The sequence below is a fragment of the Scyliorhinus canicula genome, chromosome 5 (genome assembly GCF_902713615.1).
Source record: "Scyliorhinus canicula chromosome 5, sScyCan1.1, whole genome shotgun sequence".
Taxonomy (NCBI): Eukaryota; Metazoa; Chordata; class Chondrichthyes; order Carcharhiniformes; family Scyliorhinidae; genus Scyliorhinus; species Scyliorhinus canicula.
In genome coordinates, this window is record NC_052150.1 from 105,876,950 (window position 1) to 105,899,010 (window position 22,061).

Sequence of the window (22,061 nt, forward strand, 5' to 3'; positions counted from 1 at the left end):
GAATAAAAGTAGCAAAAACTGAAAATGTCCAACAGAATATACAGCATAAATAGTAAGTAGGGCTTGGTGAGTTAAGCTTGACCATATTTAAACTATTTTCATATTATATCAACTAGCATACTGACAAGGTGAAGGAAGCCATTTTGATATTGAGTTGAAAAATACATTTTGTGTTCTGTCAACTTGTATTTTGTACCAACCAAATAAATATATTAAACAAATTATTGTATTGAGATAACTACAGTCAGAAACAGATGATTGAAGAAGTAATGAGCTTTAACTGAGTTACAATATAGTAAAACAATGTTCGAAGGACTGGGTTTTATTTGATAGCTAACTTGCTATCTGCTTCTCTCTCCCAGCTATTCTGACTATTGCAGATTATGTTTTTTTTTTAATTCTTGCATGGGATGTGGGTGTCGCTGGCAAGGCCAGCATTCATTGTCCATCCCAAATTGCCCTTGAACTGAGTGGCAAACTGGGGAATTTAAGAGGACAGTTGACAGTCAAACACATTACTGTGGATGTGGAATCACATGCAAGGCAGACCCAGTAATGGGTGGCAGCTTTCCTTCCCTAAAGGACATTAATGAACCAAATGAGTTTTTACAACAATCGACTCAGTCGTCATTTCTGAGTCTAACTTGATAATTTCAGATTTACTAATTAAAGTTAAATTCCACAAGTTGGCCAGAGCATCAGCCTGGGCCACTGGATTACTAGTCCAGTGACATTACACTGCACCCATTGATGATCAAACAATGTTAATTGTTGTTATAATGGGTGGAATTTTCAATTCTTGTGTATACAGTTCGGGCTGAGGCGGGAAACACAGTGTACAGTTCTTCAGTTGAACAGCCAGGTTTTCTCTTTGAATGTTCTGGCACAATGCGCACAAAGAATCTGGAGGTGTGGCCATGCCACCATGGTGACAGGCGAAGCCTGATACAGTCAGCAATGTCAGCAACTCCACAGAGACCAGGGCACCATTTTTAAAGGGGGTCCAAATCTTTACTGACAAAAAAACTTCCCCACATCCGCCGCATTTGGAGCTCTGCTACCGGCAGCGGGTTGTGGAAAATTCCATCTTACAGGTAAAGGAGGTAGTGTATACGGATGAAGATGGGATTAATGGGCAACTAAGAAAATATTTCATACAAAAATGTTTTGTTCACTTGTATTGAACTGTGTCAGCAGAAGCAAATCCTGACTTGAAAGTATATCACTGTTATTTCACTGTTGCTGGAACAAAATCCTGGAACATCCTACGTAAGGGTAATCTGGGTGTACGTTCAAGGACTGCAACGGTTCAAGAGTAAGAAGGGAGCTTACTCCCCCTTCTCAAGGATAATAGGGCTAGGCAATAAATACTGGCTTTTCCAACAGTGTTCACAACCCAAGGTTACATTTTTGTTTTGAAAAGCTGACCTGTAAATGTCATTATTGTGTTTTTGATCATTGAGACAATACTTGGTTATGGAGAGTGTGTTTGAGGAAGGGTCTAGAGGATGAATGAGCATGATAAATGAAATTTCAAAACAACAGAGCCATTCGTGCTGCAAAACAATTTTTATTTTCCAAAACAATTTAGCCATTTTCCATCTTTATATGAAACATTGAAGATCAAATCTAATTAAACGTACTTGCACCATATAGCCCAAACTGTTGCAGTCTCGTAACAGATGTTGAATTATGCTCTGATCCAGTGACGTAAAATTTTTAGTTTTGCGAATCCAGCGAATCCCGCACAATTTCTCACTGGAATCCACGTGGCGCCCCTTAACAGTAGCTGAATCGGTCCAATTGAGGGGCCAGTTTTGCTGCTGTAGAAGTCCATGAATCCTGGCCCAGCATCAATTCTTGGTCTCAGGAACGGAGAGTTCTGCAGAAGATGTAAGAGCAGGAGTAAACCATTAGAAATAATAAATAATAATAATCTTTATTGTCACAAGTAGGCTTACATTAACACCGCAATGAAGTTACTGTAAAAAGCCCCTGGTCGCAACATCCCGGCGCCTGTTTGGGTACACGGTGGGAGAATTCAGAATGTCCAAATTACCTAACAAGAACATCTTTGGACTGTGGGAAGAAACCGGATCACCTGGAGCAAACCCAAGCAGGGAACGAGGAGAATGTGTAGACTCCGGACAGACGGTGACCCAGGCCGGGAATCGAATCTGCGACCCTGGCGCTGTGAAGCAACAGTGCTATGCTACTGTGCACCCACTGTGCTACCGTGCCGTTATAGCTCCCTCAAGTCTGATCCATCATTTAATGCAATCACATCAGGGGCGGGATTCTCCGACCCCCCGCCGGGTCGGAGAATCGCCGGGGGCCGGTGTAAATCCCGTCCCCGCCGTGTCCCGAATACTCCGGCACCGGAGATTCGGCGGGGGAGGGAATCGCTCCTCACCGGTCGGCGTGCCCCCCCCCGGCGATTCTCCGGCCTGCGATGGGCCGAAGTCCCGCCGCTGTCATGCTTCTCCCGCCGGCGTGGATCAAACCACCTACCTTACCGGCGGAAGCAGGTGAGCTCCGGGGTCCTGGGGGGGGCGCGGGCCGATCTGGCCCCGGGGGGTGCCCCCACGGTGGCCTGGCCCACGATCGAGACCCACCGATCGGCCTGGCCGGCCTGTGCCGTGGGGTCACGCTTTTTCTTCCACTTTCGCCATAGTCTTCACCATGGCGGAGGTGGAAGTGACCCCCTCCCCTGCGCATGCGTGGGGATGATGTGAGCAGCTGCTGATGCACCAGCGCATGCGCGGACTTTTGCCGGCCGGTGAAGTCCCTTCGGCCCCGGCTGGCTTGGCGCCAAAGGCCTTCCACGCCAGCCGGCGGAGCGCCAACTACTCAGGCGCGAGCCTAGCCCCTCAATGTTAGGGCTTGGCCTCGGAAGGTGCGGAGACTTCCGCACCTTTGGCGCGGCAAGGGGCCGGAGTGGTCACGCCACTCCATCATGCCGGGACCCCCCGCCCCGCCAGGTAGGGGAGAATCCCGGCCCTGATCTTCTGTCTCAACCCCACTTTCTTCTCCATTCCCCGTATTCCTGGTTCCTTGAGAGACCAAAAATCTGTCTATCTCAGCCTTTAATATACTAGAAGCCATTCAGCCATCGAGTCTGCACCAACCCTCTAAAAGATCACCCTACCTAGACCCATGCTCCCGCCCTAACACGGAACCCAGTAACCCCACCTGAACCTTTTGCACACCAAGGGACAATTCAGCATGGCCAACCCACCTAACCTGCACATCTTTGGAGAGTGGGACGAAGATGGAGCATGCACAACCCTCTCGGGTAAAAAAAACATTCCCATCTCTTTGAGTGAATCAGTTTCTCCTTCTCAGTCCTAAATGATTGCGACCTATTATACTTTCCCCTTAGTTCTGCATGGGTTGTGCATGCTCCATCTCCTAATGGCAAACACCTCTGCCACACGGTGCCAGGGGTCCAGGTTCAATTCCAGCCTTGGCTCACTGTCTGTGTGAAGATTGTACATGCTCCCCTTGTCTACATGGGTTTCCTCCAGGTACTCGGGTTTCGTTCCACTGTCCAAAGATGTGCAGGTTCGGGAGCAGAAAGTTCAGAGTGAGGCAGAAAGTCAGATTCCTGCCAGTGGAAGCTACAGTCTAATGGTCCCGTTGACCGTGAGCACAAATCCCACAATGACTGCTAAATCTCGCGCGAGGCCAAAAACGGGGTTATGCCAGCGAGATTTCAGTTTGGTACCTTCCCTGCCCATCTCCAATGATGCAATTGGGTTCCCGCCCAGGGAGGGCACAAACCTGATTAATATATCTTAAAATAAATTAGAATATAATTATAAGCCTAACGCCATTACTTCTCCCCGTATCTTTCCACCCAGCCAACATGGTATCATGCCAGCGCAAATATCTGATAGATTTCCAAAACAACCATGCTGGGGGTTCACAGGTTACATATAGCCCCTGGGTGGTGTGGGACATGCACTGCCCTGGCACTCTGGCACAACCAGCTGGCAGTGCCAACCTGGCAGAGCCACCCAGACAGTGCCAGGCTGGCTACGACAGGTTGACACTGCCAGGGGAGGCCATCTGGGAAGCTCCATTATTTGTGATTGGGGGGGGTTGGGAGGGCAAATTCCTGTGAAGAGTGATTCAACATCACACCCACCACGTGGATTGTAGCAGACTGGTTCGTCAGTCTGAGTAGCTATTGAAGGATTAACAGTAGAAGCAAATCCGAGTAGGAGAATTGTTAATAGTTTAATAACCCTGTTGAAGTTATCTCCACGTCTGAACCTTCCTTTGTCAGAGTGAACATCAAGGAAGCAGCTTATGCTACGCCAAGAGCATAACAAGACATGGTACCAGCGAGTGACTGTTTCAATCCATATAGTTACAACTCAGCAAACAGTGACAACCAGCAACAAAACCCAGGCAAGATGATCGAGATTCCGGTTCCACAGCGGTTCAAGTGCCACAGCAATCTCCGGGAAAACTGGCATGCACTCAGGCAAAGGTTTGAGATCTTCCTGGTAGCAGCCGACCTACAAGATGTGGCTGATGCTGAAAAGACAGAGCTTCTGCTCACCATCGTCGGTGCCAGAGCAGAAGAGATCTTCAAAGCATTAAAGTTCTCCAAAGGGAAAAACAGGAGCGACTTTCAGGCAGTCCTGGACAAATTCGGACAATACTGCGAGGAAAACACAAACAAACCAACAGAAAATGGTAAGAGAGGCGCCAGTACTTACCACAGGGCCGAGATCCCAGAGCAGAGAATGACAATTTTGGTCGGCGCCCATCTTGGTAAAGGTGCTGCACATGCGCAGTTGAGAAAAAGGCCCCAAGTAAAGGAACAGCAATCTGAGCATGCCCAGTCGCTTCCTACGACCTACGTCACACGCAGCATGATGTCAGAGGCCCCAGACCACGCACACGTAAAGGGGAAATGTCCCAAAACATGAAGAAAACAATTTAAAGCCATAAAACCTGATTCTTTCACCTGGAACAACAGCAGAATGCCTGAAATTCAACCAGTAGCTGAAAGTAACCTCCGTAGAACCCTGCAACAAACAAAGAAATTATACAGTCCTTGAATACTACGACTCCGACCTTTATTTCTTCTTCGGACATCACATGCCCAATGCCAGTTCCGACACAAACAGTGATGATATGGTCCTAGAAGACTATGACTCGGACAAAGGTTTCATCATTCGAGATGGCGACCCCAGTACCAAATCCGAACCGCAACGAGATGTGTTCTGCAGTAAAGAATCCGACACATCTCCATGATGTGTTCTTCAGATTTGAGGATCTTCAGCCCAGCATATATGACATCCCGACTCGTGAGTGCAGGATTATGCTGCGGCCTGACACCAAGAGACAGAGAGCGGTACAAGCCCACAGTGAGCGGCCTGCTGCCACACAGAGAGTGGTCCATGCACCACAAAGGGTCCCAGCCTCCACACAGAAAGCGATGAAAGACTCCACAGCGAGACAACTGCACGTCTCCACACAGAACGTGACTCCAGTGTCACAAGTCTCCGCAGCGAGCTCGTGGACAGACTCCATGATAGAAGAAACGCAAGACTCCAGAGCACAGTCCTTGCATGAACAAGAAGTGATTCAAGTGACACAAGCCTCCACAGCGAGCTCGTGGACAGCTTCCACAATAGAAGCAACTCAAGACTCCACACCGCAGTCCTTGCATGAACAAGACCATGAGGGTCTAGCAACCTCCTCTAAGCAACTCGCAGCAGACAATGCAAGTCTGCCATGCTCAAGTGAACAACAAAGCGACTATGACAGTACACCCACATTGTTTGAGCCACAAGAAGAAGACTCTGACAGTCTACCCAGCTCAAGTGAGCAACAAAGCGACTATGACAGTCCACCCACATTGTTTGAGCCACAAGAAGAAGACTCTGACAGTCTACCCAGCTTAAGTGAACAACAAAGTGACTATGACAGTCCACCCACATTGTTTGAGCCACCAAAAGAAGACTCTGACAGTCTACCCAGCTCAAGTGAACAACAAGAAGCTACTGAGGCTCCATCCACTGTATGTGAGACGAATGACGACAGCATCCCACTTCCCATACAAGATGTGCAATGTGACAGACCTCAGGTAGTGTGTACAGAGGCACGCAACGATCACAGTGAGACCACTGGTGACTCCGGAGATACCATGTTACTTCAAACCTCATTTGCACGAGCCTCTCCACAAGCAAATGCATTCCTGAATGTTTTGACTCCAGACGTGGAGCATCAAGAAATCTCAGCTGATTCCAGTGAACCTGCTATGACTCCAGACGGGGAGCATCAGGGGGGTGTTTGCTAGAGCTGTTGGGGAGGGTTTAAACTAATGTGGCAGGGGGATGGGAACCGTTGCAGGAAGTTAGAAGGTAGTAAAACAGGGACAGAAGCAAAAGGAAGTAAGGGGAAGAGTGCAAGGCAGAGAAGACATAGTCAAAAATCAAAAACGGCGACAGTACAAGGTACAGTGACTGAGGGGAGCTCAGTGAATAGGCCCAGTAATACTAAAAGGAATAAAACTGGAGATGTTAAGATTCAAAACAGAGGTAAAAAAACCAACATAAGTGTACTTTACCTGAATGCTCGTAGTATTCGGAATAAAGTAAATGATTTGATGGCACAAATCATCGTGAATGACTATGATTTAGTGGCCATTACTGAAACACATGGTTAAAGGATGGTCACGACCGGGAGTTAAATATCCAAGGGTATCAAACTATTCGGAAGGACAGAGTGGATGGTAAGGGAGGTGGTGTTGCTCTGTTATTTAAGGATGACATCCGGGCAATAGTAAGGGATGACATCGGTGCTATGGAGGATAAGGTTGAATCCATTTGGGTGGAAATCAGGAATAGTAAGGCGAAAACGTCACTGATAGGAGTAGTCTATCGGCCACCAAATAGTAATGTTATGGTGGGGCAGGCTTGGAAGGGGGGCAATGGAAGAGACATTAGGGTGGAGGGGATTTAAAAGGATTGGCAGAGATGATGATGGCAGAGACATGAGGGTGAAGGGGTATTGGGAGGGTTGGCATGGATGCCGATGGCAGAGACATGAGGATGGAGGGAGTTTGGGAAGTTTGAAGGGCAAGAGTGGTATAAACATGAGGGTGAAGGGGTTTTGGGAGGGCTGGAGGGAGTGAGTAGTAGAAACATGAGGGTGAAGAGAATTTAATGGGTTGGAGGGGGCTGATGACAGAGACATGAAGGTGAAGGGGTTTTGGGAGGGTTGGAGGGAGTGAGTAGTAGAAACATGAGGGTGAAGAGAATTTAATGGGTTGGAGGGGGCTGATGACAGAGACATGAGGGTGAAGGGGTTTTGGGAGGGTTGGAGGGAGTGAGTAGTAGAAACATGAGGGTGAAGGGAATTTAATGGGTTGGAGGGGGCTGATGACAGAGACATGAGGGTGAAGGGGGCTTGACAGGGTTGGAGGGGGAAGATGGCAGACAATTCTCTTAATCAAAACAAAATTCCACTGGCTCAAGGTTTTACAATGGTATAATTGCATCGCTGGCTCTCAACCTTTCAAACTGGGATTTTATTTTAAAACATGACTGCAGCTGTCAAACACACTCTAACCCAAGCTTTGGACCCTTACTGCTCCAAATACCTAAAATACAATATATCTGAAATGCCTACATTCATTACACCTCTCCCCTTAAAAAAAGAACCAGCAATAAAAACAAATGGCTTCATTTTTCCAAAGCCTTTTAACTCTAAACATTTATCATTATTAAACACAACCAATACTCTTGAAAACACATAGAATATTACATTTTAAACATGCAAACACAAACACGAGCACAGCCCATTTCAGACTTTCTTTTCTACCTTTGAATGTTCCAGCCTTCTCACACTTCAAAGTCATGATAAAGCATCACCGATCATGCTTTCTCTTCCTGCTGCATGTATAATTTTAAGTTAACTGGTTGTAACAATAAACTCCATCTTTTAACTAACTGTCATGGTTAAAGGAAGGACAGGATTGGCAGCTGAATGTTTGAGGATATAGATGCTTCGGGAGAGATAGAGGGGGATGAAAAAGGGGTGGGAGAGTAGCATTACTGGTTAAGGATAATATTATAGCCGTACTGCAGGAGGACACCTTGGAGGGCTCCTACAATGAGGCAATCTGGGGAGAGCTTAGGAACAGGAGGAGGCAATCACAATGTTGGGCGTTTATGACAGGCCTCCCAACTGCCAGCAAGAGATAGAGGAGCAGATTGGTAGAGAGATTTTGGATAGGCGCAAAAGTAACAGGGTTGTTGTGGTAGGGGATTTTAATTTCCCCTATATTGACTGGGACTCACTTAGTGCTCGGGGTTTGATGGGGCAGAGTTTGTAAGGTGTATCCAGGAAGCCTTCTTGATGCAATATGTAGATAGTCCAACTAGGGAAGGGGCAGTACTGGATCTGGTATTGGGAATAAGCCTGGACAAGGTGGTTGATGTTTCAGTAGGGGAACATTTTGGGAGTAGTGACCACAATTCCGTACGTTTTCAGGTACTTCTGGACAGGGATGAGGGCAACCCTCACGTTAAGGTGCTAAACTGGGGAAAGGCAAATTACGATAACATTAGGCAGGAATTGAAGAATTTGGATTGGGTGTGGTTGTTGGATAATAAATCAACATCGGACATGTGGGAGTCTTTCAAGCGACAGTTGATTAGGATTCAGGAAAGTCACGTTCCTGAGAGATTGAGGGATAAGTATGGGAAGTTTAGGGAGCCTTGGATAATGAGGGATATTGTGAACCTCATCAAAAAGAAAAAGGAGACTTTTGTACGGTCTAGAAGGGTGGGGACAGTGGGAAATTACGAGGGCTAGGAGCAGTCATGAAAAGTCCTTGACAAGTAGGATTAAGGTGAATCCCAATGCTTTTTATTCATATGTAAAAAACAAGAGGGTGGCCAGGGAAAGGATTGGACCACTTGAGGACAGTGGGGGGAATCTATGTGTTGAGCCAGAGGAAATGGGCAAAATACTAAATGCATACTTTGCATCAGTGTTCACTAAAGAAAGGGGCTTTGTGGAAGTTGATTCTTGGGTAGGGTGTGTGGACATTCTGGATCATGTTAACATCGAAAAGGAGGAGGTATTGGGTCTTTTAAAAGATATTAAGGTAGATAATTCTCCTGGGCCGGATGGGATTTATCTCAGAATACTGAGGGAAGCAAGGGAGGAAATTGCTGGGGCCTTGACTGACATCTTTGCATCCTCATTGGCTATAGGGGAGATCCCAGAGGATTGGAGAATAGCTAATGTGTTCCCGCTGTTTAAGAAAGGTAGCAGGAATAATCCTGGAAACTAAAGGCCGGTGAGCCTCACGTCGGTAATAGGTAAATTATTGGAGAGAATTCTCAGGGACAGGATTTATACCCATTTGGAAACAAATGGACTCATAAGCGATAGACAGAATGGTTTAGTGAAGGGGAGGTTGTGCCTCACTAACTTGATTCCGTCTTTTGAGGAGGCGATAAAGATGATTGATGAGGGGAGGGCGGTAGATGTTGTTTATATGGGCTTCAGTGAAGCCTTCAACAAGGTGCCTCATGGCAAAAGGTGAAGTCACACGGGATCAGAGGTGAGGTGGTAAGATGGATACAGAACTGGCTCGGTCACAGAAGCCAAAGGGTAGCAGTAAAAGGGTGTTTTTCTGAATGGGAGGTTGTGACTAGTGGTGTTCCACAGGGATCCATGCTTGGGTCTCTGTTGTTTGTGGTGTATATAAATGATTTGCAGGAAATTGTAGCCAGTCTGATTAGTAAGTTTGCGGATGGCATCAAGGTTGGTGGAGTGGCAGATAGTGTTGAGGATTGTCATAAGATACAACAGGACATAGATAGGTTGGAGAATTGGGCAGAGAAATGGCAAATGGAGTTTAATCCAATAAATGTGAGGTAATGCATTTTGGTAGATTTAACATAGAGGGGAAATATACCGTAAATGGTAAACCTCTTAGGAATTTAGAAAGTCAGAGAGATCTGGGCTTGCGGGTCAACAGATCTTTGAAGGTGACAACGCAAGTGGACAAGGTAGTCAAGAAAGTATACAGAATGCTTGCCTTCATTGGACGGGGCATTGAGTATAAAAACTGGCAAGTCATGCTACAGTTGTATAGAACCTTGCTGACGCCACACTTGGAATATTGCGCACAATTCTGGTTGCCACATTACCAGAAGGATGTGGAAGCTTTGGAGAGAGTGCAGAGGAGGTTTACCAGGATGTTGTCTGGTCTGGAGGGTGTTCGCTATGTGGAGAGGCTGAATAGACTCGGACTGTTTTAATTAGAAAGACAGGGGTTGAGGGGTGACCTGATAGAGGTCTACAAGATTACGAGGGGCATGGATAGAGTGGATAGACAGGCACTCTTTCCCAGGCTGGAGGGGTCAGTCAACAGGTGGCATAGGCTTAAGGTCCATAGGGCAAAGTTTAGAGGAGATGTTTTTTACGCAGGGGGTAGTGACTGCCTGGAACGCATTGCCATGGGAGGTTGTGGAAGCATAATACAGTAACAGCATTCAAAAGGCATCTTGATAAACACATGGATAGGATGGGTATAGAGGGATACGGCATAAGGATGTGCTGAGAGTTTTGGCAAAGGTTCGTATCATGACTGGTACAGGCTTCGAGGGCTGAAGGGCCTGTTCGTGTGCTGTATTGTTCTTTGTTCTTTGTCAGTGAGAGCAAAACTGTCTCACTTGTGCACATAGCTTCATTCAGCTCAGGACTGCACTGTTTTCTCAAAATGTCTGATGTCTTAAGCTTCACCCAGTAATGACATAATCTTACCAAGCTAAAAACCAATTAGCTCCACAGGGAATTCTCTTAATTAAAACAAAATTCTAATAGACCAAGCTTTCTACGATGGTTTAATTGCATGCTGGATCCTTTGTTTCGCACCTTGTTCTGCACTGCAACCAATCACTGTTTGTCGATGTAATATTTGCCAATGTTCCCTGTTGGTTATTCTTTTGTCTACTATGTACGTACTGTATACGTTCTCTTGGCCGCAGAAAAATACTTTCCACTGTACTTCGGTACATGTGACAACAAATCAAATCAAAATCAAAATCAAAAATCAAATCCCTACCTTTCAAATAGGATTTATTTTAAAGCATGACTGCAGCAGTCAAGCACACTCTAACCCAAACTTTTAACCCTTACTGCACCAAATAACAATAATACGATACATCTGAAATTCCTAAATTCATCACATCTGAAAAAACTCAGCAGGTCTGGCACCATCTGTGGAATGCACTCTCAAGACAATTCATACGGACTCGAAATATTAAGCGTGATTTAGTGGACTCAAGTTAAAAACTGCTGAATGATGCAGTTAGCAGGGTATTTCTAGGTGGCTGCAGCGCTATCCAGCGGCACTTTGCCATTTATTTGGCTTTGGGAAGATTCTCTCCACTTAGAGTGATTCCTGATGGCGGCCTGAAACTACCCTGCCCTGTCTCTGACCATTCGGGAGTCTCCAGTGTCCTGGGAGGCACCCAGGTGCTGTTGCAACTGATCCACATTTCTGTGGACAAGTACTCAACAGTATCTTGGCGAGGTCATGCCGGCGCAGCCAGTTAGTGTTAATCTGGCATCCGGCTATTTAAATTTGGGCAACAAATGTTAGCCCAGCCAGCAATGTCCACATCCCATGAACGAATAAAGAAAACAAAATGAGCTGTAAAGAGCCCGATTTGTGGCTTGCATGTGGTTCAACCATTGCACCTGGATCCGTGCTATTTGCAATGGGGTTGCTAAATCACGGTCATTATATCATAACCTCTCTCCTCAGATACTGCCTGATATACTGAGTTTTTCTAGCATTTCCTGTTCTTATTTCAGATTCCTAGCATCTGCAGTATTTTGATTTTATCCCAGTGTTATCTACTCTACCTTTTGTTTTATCAACTGATCTTTAAGGTCACTTTCTTCTCCAAGGTTCTAGATAATTTTGCTGTCTCTCAACTCCATGAGCAAAACTTCCATTACACCCTGTCAAAATACTCCTACCCTGTGCTCATCCATCTTACATCCCCAGTTACGGTCATGGGTTTTTAAAAAGTATTTTTATTCCACAAATTTGCAACAGTTTTACAATTCACAACAAATCTGCCAGCCCACCCAAACCACACCTCCAACCTCCCCCCCCATCCCCCCTCCCCCCCACCCCCACTTCCCTTAACAGCTAACGGTAACCAACTCCCAAAAGTGCATGATAAACAAACCCCAACAATTGTAGAACCCATCACTCGCCCCCTTTAGAGCAAATGTCACCTTTTCTAGGGTCAGAAACTCCAGCAGGTCCCCCCACCATGCCGAGGCACAGGGTGGAGAAGCTGACCTCCACCCCAACAAGGCCTGTAGTGATCTCTGTATGTGCATGTACATCAGGGGTTAATGTGTAATCAGTAGCACCACATGATCACTAGAGGGCCAGACCAACAGGGGTATAAAAAGCAACCACATTGTGTGTCTCTATCTCTTTTGGGTGTACTGTGACCAGGACATGAGTATCAGATTAGTTCAGATGGTTAGTGGAGTTATGTGTAGTTACTGTAGTTCGATCTTGTTAACCTTATCACTAGTATCAATGTTAAAGTAAAGCACTCATGCAATAATTGTTACAGTTACTCAATAAACCTTTTGTTACTACTGGATGAGTTTGAGTCTTCTTTATCGAGATTCGGAAGACATCATCAGTAACCAAGGTTTGAGTAACACATATTACACTCTGTAGTATATCAAGACACACAGAGAAGTGTAATAAAAGATAATACAGGAGTGTAAAAAATGATGGTACCAGGCATGTTGGCCTGCCCTCCTGTTGAGAGTAGTAGTGCTATTTTCGTAGTGTCAGAGGCCGTGTTCAAATCATTAGCTGCGATACATATTTGGAACACAATACTCAAAAAAATTGATGAACACTTTAAAAGTCAGTCTGGTGAGATGCTGGAAAGATTTTACTCTTGTCATAGATGGCAGAGAAAAGGACAGCCCACCACTGACTTTATTACAGATCTCAAGTTGATAGCACAAGGCTGTAATTATGCTGATTTCAGAGGCACTATGATAATGGATCAATTAATTTATGGACTATCTGAAAAAAATTTGAAGGAAGAACTTTCACAAAATAAGTATCTAACTCTAGAAATCGCTATACAAAAATACCTTGCTTATGAACAAAAACAAAATCAATACTTTGAGTCTCTACAAACACCTCATGATGACTTCTTGGCTACTTGAACACAAGAACACTGACGACCTTCACAAAGAAATGACAACATCAACATCACCACTTCAACAACAGAAGAAGAAAGCAACTTAACCGAATAAATTCGTAAAGTTTGGACTCATAAATTTTCTTATTACGATTGGACACATAAATATTAATTGGTTTTGTATAATCATCAAAATCATCACAACTTGTACATATCATCATTTATCTACCTGTTTCAAGCAAAAAAACTACCTAAAAGACTAAATGTATTAACATTTGACTGATTAACTTATTGATGTTATGTAATGCATTTGTAAACTGCATCCATTATGCTTGTTGAATTTTCTTTACAACATACAAGAAAAAAAGGGGGATGTACATAGAACATAGAACAGTACAGCACAGAACAGGCCCTTCGGCCCTCGATGTTGTGCCGAGCCATGATCACCCTACTCAAACCCACGTATCCACCCTATACCCGTAACCCAACAACCCCCCACCCCTTAACCTTACTTTTTAGGACACTACGGGCAATTTAGCATGGCCAATCCACCTAACCCGCACATCTTTGGACTGTGGGAGGAAGCCGGAGCCCCTGGAGGAAGCCCACGCACACACGGAGAGGACGTGCAGTCTCCGCACAGACAGTGACCCAGCCGGGAATCGAACCTGGGACCCTGGAGCTGTGAAGCATTTATGCTAACCACCATGCTACCGTGCTGCCCAGTAATGTAGTGATCTCTGAATGTGCATGTACATAAGGGGTTAATGTGTAATTAGTAGCACCACATTATCACTCAGGGGCTGGACCAACAGGGGTATAAAAGCAACCATATTGTGTGTCTCTCTCTCTTTTGGGTGTACTGTGACCAGGACAGAAGTATCAGATTAGTTCAGATGGTTAGTGGAGTTATGTGTAGCTGCTGTAGTTAGATTTTGTTAACCTTATCACTAGTATCAATGTTAAAGTAAAGAACTCATGCAATTATTATTATAGTTACTCAGTAAACCTTTTGTTACTACTGGACGAGTTCGAGTCTTCTTTATCGAGATTCAGAAGACGTCATCAGTAACCGAGGTTTGAGTAACACATATTACACTCCATAGTATATCAAGACACACAGAGAAATGTAATAAAAGATAATACAGGAGTGTAATAAAAGAAGACCTGCCTATGAGCATCAGTGAAGCAAACGTTAAAACATCTGCCCCTGCACCCGCCTGCAGTTCCAGCCGTTCCGACACCCTGAATATGGCTTCTAGGGGACCGGGCTCCACATCAACATGCTGAACCCTTGAAACAGTGCTGACTGCTGTCCTCCAGGACCTTTCCAGCTTTGGGCAGGACCAAAACATATGTACATGATTCGCAGGGCCCCTGCCACATGCTCCTGGGCATCCTCTATGTCTTTGAACTGCCGACTCATTCTAGACTTTGTGAGGTGTGCCCTGTACACTATCTTCAGCAGTATCAGCCCCGACCTCACACTCAAAGTTAAAGCATTTACCCTCCGATGCACCTCGCATTACAGACACTCCTCTCGAACCATCTCAAACTCTTCCTCCCACTGTGCCTTAACATGCTCCATGGACACCCTGTCCTCCTTCAAAATCTTCCCGTAAATCGCTGAGACAACCCTACTCTCCAACAGCCCCCACTGACAGCACTGCCTACAGCAACAAGGAGGCAGGCACTGTCGCGATGGACCGTGCGACCTTCCTTGCAAAGTCCCGCACCTGCATATACCTGAAGCTTTTGCCCCACGCCAGCACAAAGCCTCCCACTCCCTTCTCCATCCCGGACCTTCTCTGCATTTGCCGCCCAATAACAGTATGTCAAATGTGGGAGGCCTAACCCCCATCCCACACCTACTGTCTCCTCTGCAATATCACATTCCTAATCCTAGCCACCCTCAGCGTCGAAATAAATGAGATCAGCCTCATTACCCCCCTAAAAAATTCCATGGGCATAAAGACCAGCGGGCATTGAAACAAAAACAAGAATCACGACAACACATTCATCTTCAGTGCCTATACCCAGCCTGCCAATGACAGAGGGTGTTTGTCCCACCTCAGCAAATCAGCCTTCACCCTCCCCACTAAGCTAGTGAACTAAAACGTCTGAAGCCCTGCCCAATACTGGGCCACTTGCACCCCCAGATACCTAAAATTAGACATTGCCAGATGAAATAGCAGCCCTCCCACCCCCGCTCCCACTCCCAGAGGGAAGATCCAGTTAGGGTCATGATTGACATCCGCTCTGGCTGTAACTGTGGCATGTTATTAATTCTTATTGTTCTCAGCACTTCCACAGCACTTGATAAAGGTAACCATGCCATTGTTGTCTATTGCTTCACCTTTGTTGGGACTGCCCTCTCTGGTCCACTCAAATCTGTCTGGATAAAGCCAATGCATCTCAAGCAAAGGTTTCTCCTCCCACCCTTCAGAAATCAATTTTCAATCCTCAAGAAGAGTAATATTGGACTCAAAATGTTAACATTGTTTCTTTCTCCACAGATGCTGCCAGACCTGCTGAGTTTTTCCAGCATTTTCAGCTTTTATTTCAGAACCTCGAGCCTGCTCCTAATTCAACATCATAATGACTAATCTCACCTCCACCTTCCTGTCCACTCCCTTAAACTCTCTGATTCTGTGTGTGCTAATAGGTGCACGAACAATCTATTTTTCAAGTAACTTCATTGCAGTGTTAAGCCTACCTGTGATACTAATAAAGATTAATTAATCAGTCAAACTCATAACGTGATTCATTTACGCAACATACATTCATATTCAGGGAATCATTTCCTGCAAACAAAAGGAATATGCTCAAGGCTTGAACCTTGTTTGAGTTATCCAGGAGCTTGAGGAGCTTTTCTGTGTTGCTTTCTCCATTACAATGCCTTGGCCAATCAGAGTTGACATGCAAACCAATCAGCACCCTTTTACTCCTGCAGTATAAATTGTTGTGATCGCTTGAAACTTGACATACTTGCATTTGTCCTGGTCAGTACAAGATGAAAAATGTTGGTAACATTTCCATCCCGACATGATTATTTTCAAAAACCAGGAATACTAATGGTCCATTTTCTGGCTATCCAGCTTCTGTTCTTTCCTGGGTAACTATTCATTTTCTCCATATTCCGATCCTCTTTCTGTCTCTTTCCCCTCGCTGGGAAATGGTTGAATCTATAACTTTCTCCTCAGATATCTATTTGCTATTTTCCTCCAGAATATCTATTTCAATATATTTTACCCCTTTCCTGGTTACTCATTTGTTTTCTGCCTTTCGATCTTTCCCTTTTGATCTTTTAGTTTTCTCCATTCCGTATATATATATTTTCCCCTTTCTCCCTCTCACCAGATGAATATTAATCCATTATAAGAACATAAGAACATAAGAACTAGGAGCAGGAGTAGGCCATCTGGCCCCTCGAGCCTACTCCACCATTAAATGAGATCATGGCTGATCTTTTCTGGACTCAGCTCCACTTTCCGGCCCGAACACCATAACCCTTAATCCCTTTATTCTTCAAAAAACTATCTATCTTTATTTTAAAAACATTTAATGAAGGAGCCTCAACTGCTTCACTGGGCAAGGAATTCCATAGATTCACAACCATTATATCATCGTCTTCAATTTGGCTCACTTCTTGGGCGAAATTCTCCGACCCCACGCAGGGTCGGAGAATTGGCGGGAAGCGGCGTTATTTCCGCTCCCGCAGGTTTTTGAATTCTCCCGCCGGTCATAAACCGGCGTTGTGCAAATCCCGCAAAACAGCTGGCGCCGGCGGGATTTCATTTTTTTTAAACTTACCTCAAATCTCCGGCCCGGATGGGCCGAAGTCCCGCCACTGGGAGGCCTTCTCCCGCCGCCGAGGTTTAAACCACCTCTGGAACGGCGGGCTCAGCGGCGCGAGCAGGCCCCCGGGGTCCTGGGGGGGCGGGGGGCGATCGGACCCGGGGGGGTGCCCCCACGGAGGCCTGGCCCGCGATCGGGGCCCCCCGCTCACTCCACGGGGCAGTGCCGTGGGGGCACTCTTTCTCCTTCCGCGCCGCCACGGCCTCCGCCATGGCGGACGCGGAGGAGAACCCCGCATCGCGCATGCCGCTGACGTCACTGCCGGCGCATGCGCCGACCGCCGAAAGCCTTTCGGCCAGCCCCGCTTCCGACTGCGCCGGGTGTTTGCGCCAGTCTTCTGGTGCAAACTGCTCCGGCGCGGGGCTGGCCCCCAAAGGTGGGGAGAATTCCCCACCTTTGGGGAGGCGCGACCCCTGAGTGGTTGGCGCCACTCCCCTACGCCGGCACCCTCCGTCACGCCGGGTAGGGGAGAATCCAGCCCCTTATCTTAGAATCATAGAATCCCTACAGTGCAAAAGGAGACCATTCAGCCCATCGAGTCTGCACAAATCCTCTGAAAGAGCAATCACCTAGGTCCACTCCCCCACTCCATCTCCATTACCTCACCTAACCTTTGGCCACTAAGGGGCAATTTTATCATGCCCAATCCATCTAACCTGCACATTTTTGGACGGTGGGAGGAAACTGGAGCAACTGGAGGAAACCCATGTAGGCTTGGGGAGACCGTGCAAACTCCTTGAAGATGGTCACCCAAGCCCGGATCTAAACCCATGTCCTTGTCACTGTGATGTAGCAGTGCTAACCACTGTGCCACCTCTACCACTGTGCACCACGCCACCATTATCACTGAATTCCAACCTCAGCTAACAATTCCAATATATTTTCTCTTTCACCCTCTCCACTCTTACATTTTATTTTCCATTACAATGTCTCAATTACTACCTTTTACCATCGTCTGCCAAAACAAAGAAGTTTGGCTGGATTCCCCGTCTCTGCGGCTAAGTGCCGGCTAACATGAAGAATTCCCGGGCGTTTTACGATGACAAAATCGTTGCTGATCGCTCACCGATTCTGACTGGTGAGGCGATAGCAGCAGCACCGGGTGAAATTCCTGCGCCAAAAACGGCCGGAGAATGGCCAGGTCCGTGGCCGCACATGTGCAAGCGACAGTCTTCAGTAGTTGCACCGTGCAACATGTCGCCGGCTGTGCATGGATCAGAACGCCAAATATGGCCCCACAGTCCTCCCCCTGGCCACACCCCCACCAGTCCCCCAGTCCTCACGGAAACCCCCCCGGAGAGCGGTATGGATCCTGGCCGAATGTGGCAACGCTGGACACACGCCATGCCAGGTTCCCGACCGCTCAGACCACATGTGAACTGCGCAGTCGAGAACTCAGCCCATCAGGGGTGGAGCATCATGGAAGGACCTTCCGAAGATGCGCCAACGGCGTTTCAATGGCGTGCGGCGTGCGATGCTATGATGCCATTTTGGAGGAGGAGGAGACTCGAAAACCGGCGTCAAACGAGCGCCGTCTCCAATTTGGGCATCAGAAGGGATTCTCTGCCCAATCGCCGATTACAATATTGGAGTCGGGCAACGGAGAATCCCGCCTGTTGTTTTTACTTTGAGTGGCTGATTGAGTGACCTTACTTTAACTTTCGTGTATTGCATAGAATTGAGACAAATACATATATCCAGTCTGATGTACTTTGCCTTTCTGTTTTGTCTCTGGTACATTCAGGAATCGTGAACCAAAAAGCAAACACGTAACATGAACATTATTTGTACTGAAACAACGTCCATCATATTTCACATTTTAAAGTAATATTTCACAACGAGATAATAAAACCGTGAAGATTCAGCTAATTAAATACAAGTTGTTATGAGCATTTTGGAATGTGTTGTTCTTTGAGGCAGTAAGGGATTGGGAGAGGAGGTGAAGATGGAGATTATTTTTCCAGTTCAAGTCTCCTGCTCTGTGCACCTTCCATCTGATGTGGGAATAGAGTGCCTTAATTGCCATCATCCTCCTCTTCCACTCAAAGAATCATAGAATTTGCAGTGCAGAAGGAAGTCATTCAGCCCATCGAGTATGCACCGACCCTTGGAAAGAGCACCCTACTTAAGCCCATGTCTTCACCTGATCTCCATAACCCAGTAAACCCACCGAATATTTTTGGACACTAATGGCAATTTATCATGGCCAATCCACCTAACTTTCACATCTTTGGATTGAGGGAGAAAACCAGAGCACCCAGAGGAAATCCTCTCAGACACGGGAAGAACGTGCAGACTCCGCACAGACAGTGACCCAAGCCGGGAATCGAACCTGGGCCCCTGGAGCTGTGAAGCAGCTAGAACAAAGAAAAATACAGCACAGGAACAGGCCCTTCAGCCCTCCAAGTCTGCGCTGACCATGCTGCCCGTCTAAACTGAAATCTTCTGCACTTCCGGGGTCCGTATATCTCTATTTCCATCCTATTCATGAATTTGTCAAGATGCCCCTTACACGTCACTATTGTCCCTGCTTCCACCACCTCCCACGACAACGAGTTCTAGGCACCCACTACCCACTATATAAAAAACTTGCCTCATAAATTTCCTCTAAACCTTGCCCCTCGCACCTTAAACCTATGTCCCCTAGTAATTGACCACTCTACCCTGGGAAAAAGCCTCTGACTATTCACTCTGTCTATGGCCTTCATAATTTTGTAGACCTCTATCAGGTCGCCCCTCAACCTCTGTCGTTCCAGTGAGAACAAACTGAGTTTATTCAACCTCTCCTCATAGCTAATGCCCTCCATACCAGGTCATATCCTGGTAAATCACTTCTGCACCCTCTCTAAAGCCTCCACTGGGGGTGGTTTAGTACAGGGCTAAATCGCTGGCTTTTAAAGCAGACCAAGGCAGGCCAACAGCACGGTTCAATTCCCGTACCAGCCTCCCCAAACAGGCACCAGAATGTGGTGACTAGGGCTTTTCACAGTAACTTCATTTGAAGACTACTTGTGACAATATGCGATTCTCATTCTCACATCCTTCTGGTAGTGTGGTGACCAGAATTGAACACTATACTCCAAGTGTGGCCTAACTAAGGTTCTGTACAGCTGCAACATGACTTGCCAATTCTTATACTCAATGCCCCGGCCAATGAAGACAAGAATGCCGTATGCCTTTTTGACTACCTTCTCCACCTGTGTTGACCCTTTCATTGACCTGTGGACCTGTACACCTAGATCTCTCTGACTATCAGTACTCTTGAGGGCTCTACCATTCACTGTATATTCCCTATCTGCATTAGACCTTCCAAAATGCATGACCTCACATTTGGCCGAATTAAACTCGATCTGCCTTCGCTCCGCCCAAGTCTCCAAACTATCTAAATCCTGCTGTATTCTCTGACAGACCTTATCGCTATCCGCAATTCCACCAACCTTTGAGTCATCCGCAAACTTATTAATCAGACCAGTTACATTTTCCTCCAAATCATTTATATATACTATGGACAGCAAAGGTCCCAGCACTGATCCTTGCAGAACACCACTAGTCACAGCCCTTCAATTGCTACTCTCTGCCTTCTATGACCGAGTCAGTTCTGTATCCATCTTGCCAGCTCACCTCTGATCCCTTGTGACTTCACCTTTTGTACCAGTCTGCCATGAGGGACCTTGTCAAAGGCCTTACTGAAGTCCATTTAGACAACATTCACTGCCCTACCTGCATCAATTATCTTTGTGACCTCCTCGAGAAACTCTATCAAGTTAGTGAGACACAACCTCCCCTTCACAAAACTGTGCTGCCTCTCGCTAATATGTCCACTCGCTTCCAAATGAGAGTAGATCCTGTCTCAAAGATTTCTCTCCAGTAATTTCCCTACCACTGATGTAGGGCTCACCGGCTTGTAGTTCCCTGATTATCCTTGCTACCCTTCTTAAACAAAGGAACAACTGTGCTAACCACAGTGCTACCATGCCACCCATAGCTAATCTCACCTCCACCTTCTTGCCCACTCCCTTAAACCCTTCATCTCACTACTAATGAAAAACCTATCTATCTCCTCCTTTAATTTGAATAGTGTTCCGGTGTCCACTGCACTCTGGGGTAGATAATTCCACAGATTCATGATCCTTTGCATGAAGGAATTCCTCCTCATGTCTTCTACTCTTTAGCTTGAAACTATAGCCTCCCATTCTAGAATGTTCAAAAAGGGGCAACATTCATTCTATGTTTACCCTGTCAATCCCCTTTAGCATCTTATATGCCTCAATTAGATCTCCTCTTCTAAATTCCAGAGAGTACATGCCTAAACTGCTCAATCTCTTTTCAATAGACAAATCCTCATCCCTGGAATCAATCTAGTGAACCTTCACTGAATTGCCTCTAAGTACATAGAACATAGAACAGTACAGCACAGAACAGGCCCTTCGGCCCTCAATGTTGTGCCGAGCAATGATCACCCTACTCAAACCCATGTATCTACCCAATACCCGTAACCCAACCCCTCAACTCCCTAACCTTACTTTTTAGAACACTACGGGCAATTTAGCATGGCCAATCCACCTAACCCGCACATCTTTGGACTGTGGGAGGAAACCGGAGCACCCGGAGGAAACCCACGCACACACGGGGAGGACGTGCAGACTCCGCACAGACAGTGACCCAGCCGGGAACCGAACCTGGGACCCTGGAGCTGTGAAGCATTTATGCTAACCACCATGCTACCGTGCTGCCCCAAAGTAAGGGGACCAAAACTGTGCGCAGTGTTCCAGAAGTGGTCTCACCAATGCCCTCTACAGTTGTAATGGCACTTTCCTGCTTTTATACTCTATTCCATTAGCAATGAATGCCAATGCTTCCTAACAAGCAAAGATCAGAACATACACAACCAGCCCACACTTGCAACCTACCACCCCCACACACAAAAAGACCAACTGTTCGATGTGATTCTGCAATAGGGCAGCC

General features: G+C 46.4%; 1 protein-coding gene across 1 annotated transcript in view; it reads left to right on the forward strand.

The window, feature by feature from the left end:
* Nucleotides 1-842: 842 nt before the first annotated feature.
* dgkb (diacylglycerol kinase, beta) overlaps nt 843-22,061 on the forward strand; it is a 1,237,676-nt gene continuing 1,216,457 nt past the window's right edge. Inside the window, 1 exon segment of the mRNA XM_038797484.1 lies at nt 843-1,094. The gene's annotated coding sequence lies outside the window, so the exon portion shown is untranslated.